Source organism: Globicephala melas, chromosome 2 (genome assembly GCF_963455315.2).
Source record: "Globicephala melas chromosome 2, mGloMel1.2, whole genome shotgun sequence".
NCBI lineage: Eukaryota > Metazoa > Chordata > Mammalia > Artiodactyla > Delphinidae > Globicephala > Globicephala melas.
In genome coordinates, this window is record NC_083315.2 from 31,726,967 (window position 1) to 31,730,050 (window position 3,084).

Consider the following 3,084-nt stretch of genomic DNA (forward strand, 5'->3'; position numbering starts at 1 on the left):
AGAAACTCTGGGCTTTGAGAAGGAGGGAGAAGGGGGCTGTGAGGTCCCGAGCTTGTGGTGGCAGCTTCAGGGAGCCCCTTGTACAGTCCCCAGGCCTCCAGCAGGGGCGCCCTGTCCTGGACAGAGCACTAGGGTGGGGTCTCAGAGCACCGCAGGGAAACAAGTCCTGTGGGTGACCCTATGTGACACTGGGGGAGGAGAACCGCACATTTCAGGAAGTGCTCTGCACCCTGGCTGGTTACAAAGAACTGATACTGAAGACTCCAGCCCAGCTGACTGCTTCAGACCCACCAGACCCCACCTTCTCTCTCCCTCTTTGCAGACTCTGGGCCAGAGGGGTTGACAGGGAGAGAGTGGCAAAGGGGCTTCTGGAGGCCCGCACAGGCTCAGAGAAGACACCGCTCAGATCACAGCCGGTGGGTTGCGTGCACCCTCGCTGAGGAACTTGCACTCTTGAGGCCATGGGAACAGGGGAGCAGGGGTCAGAGGATGCTGGCCCCCTCCTCTGCACTCCAGGTGCTCTGAGCAGTCAGGAATGCATCCCCTGCGAGAGGCAGACAACCTGGCAGAGGCTTAGGGAAGCTGTTTGCCTCGTAGCAGGAGGCCCCGGCAGGTTGCCGTGGCAGTGGTCCAGGCTCCCTCTTTCAGAGCATCCTCCAGGCCTGTCTCTCCCACCAGCGAGGACTCCAGATCGGGCCCACAATCGAGGAGTCAGGGAGGGGATGGGGCTGTCCAGCTGCGTGGCTCTGCTTCTATCAGGAGGCCAAAGACTCCCCAGAGACTGTGGTTAGGTTCCCAGGGCCGCCCACTGTAGGGAGAGCTAGGGAAGTGGAATCACTCAGAGCACAGCCACCCTGAACAACACCTGGCGTGGGCCAGGATGCTGGGGTCCATCGCAGTGTGGCCCCGGGGCCACAGCCAGGCAGGGAGAGGTCTGGTCGCGGAGCTGGAAGACCTAGAGAACCCTGGGGACCTGCGGGGTGGGTAGGGCAGCCCCAGGGAGCCGGCAGGAAGGCCTGGGTCGAGGTCAGGAGCTGCCTCCCAGGCAAAGAGGACACCCTCTCCTGGTGTGGGAGCCCCTGAGGGCCGGCATGGATGCAGGTGTGCAGGGAAGCCCTCGAATGGTGCCGGGAAGCTCATCAGCCCTGGGTGCTGGGCCCTCTCCACAACTTCCAGCCACCCTGTGGTGACCTCCCCAGTCTCAGAAATGAGTCCACAGGTGGTGAGCACCTGACACCTGGAGGGCCCCCCGGGGCCGGGCGTGCGGTGAGGGATGAGAAGAGGAAACAGGGCAGGGCTGATTTCCAGGAAACCGGAATGGGGGCCCCGGGCAGCCCGGCCTGGTCGAGGAAAGGGGGTGCCGGCCCAGAGCCAGGGTGCCTTCTCTCATGGAGACGCTGGTACCATGCAGTAGGTGATAAATGTCTCTCCCAAGAGCGCTGGCCGCTGTGACTGGCGTTCACCGTGTCTTAATCTTTCTAGAACCCTGCTCAGCAGCCTCCCCCTCTGCCCAGTGCCCTAGGAGGACACTGGGGTCTCTCATTCCTTCGCTATGAACAGGCCAGGAAGGAGCCCAGGGACCCAAGGGCTGGCACGGAGCCCCCTCCCAGCCCCCCAGTCCCCCCACCCAACAGACGTGTTGATACTGCGGAGAGAGGCCTGGGTTGGTCGTTATGCCGAGAAATGAAGCATTGCTTAACCCCAAGGAGAAACCACAAGAAGAGAAAAACAGCTGCAGTTGGGCCCGAGGCTTCAGCCTTCATATCGCTGCGTGCGTGGCAGTTTTGTTTACGTTAAAGGCGAGGAGAGAAGGTTTGCCAGGGTGGTACTGCTTTTCAAGTCCCCAAAGACCCCCGCCTGATGGGGAAGAGTGTGGACCACGGGACGTGGGCTCTGTCCTCTGGCTGAGGCCGGAGAGGGGTGGGCGGCAGAGCGGCCCCAGGGGTGCTGCTGACGTTTCACCACGGGGCGCCTGGGTGCACTGGGGACCCGAGGCCGCTATTCTTGAGAGCAGAACTGGGTCCCCAGGAGACAGGACAGACCCGGCTGGTGGGGAGGTGGGCAGAGGCGGCTGCAGAGGGTGCCCCAGAAGACAGAAGGTCTGGGAAGGAGCTGCTGGCATGTCCACAGAGGCCCCTGTTTTGTGTTCGTCATCGGTGGTAGGGCCCCCCATCTTTTATCCTGGGGATCTATAGGTTGTTGGGGTCACCAGGCCGGGCTGCCGATCACAGGCTCAGCACTGGCTCTCCTCCTTCCAGAAGGAGGCCTTCTGGTTCATCCCCCTGCCCACTACCACCCTCCACCCCAGGCTTGGATCCACTCTGTTCTCTGCAGGAGACAACGTTTCAGGAATCGGGGACACTAGGGGGGGTGGGTGCTGCAGGCGTGTTGAGGGCCCAGCCTCTGTCAGGACCAGGAAGTGAACCCCAGCCTCCCAGGGAGGAGCCAGGCACCAGAAGACCCCAGCCCCCAGGGCCCCTCGTGTCATCTTCTGACCTCTCAGTGATGCCAGAACAGCTGTCCCCGTTCCCAAGGCCAATGCCTGCAGGTACCGCTCCTTTCTCAGCCCTGCCCAGACCCCTGAGACCTGGTGGCCACCCACCATGCAGAAGCTGCACTGCGCACACCCCATCATGAACATACATGGAAATGCACACACGTGCACAGGGGCGCACACACACACACACACGCACGCACCCGGGGGCCTTCCCTCCCCCGAGCTGTCTATGCTCCCCCCACCACAGAGGCTCACGCTGGTGGGGTTGGCATTTATGTTTCCATATTAACATCTCATGTCCACAGTCATTTAAGCTTACAGTCCCCAAGAGTGGTGGCCCCCCAGGTTCCCGGCCGAGTTTGATCGGATTGACTCCCTGCCCTCTGCCCCAGGTCCCCTCTCCACTGGACACCTTCAGTCTGAAGCCTGGGGGTCAGAGGTGGTGAGGGGAGGGGGCTTGCCCACCCAGGTCTCCAGCAGCTTGGCCCGGAGTCCGGCTGCCGTGCGTGCGTGAAGGTGGCCCTGATCTAAACTCACGCCCCGAGCTACAGACCTGGGAAAACCATGCCAGTTCAGGAGACTCTTAT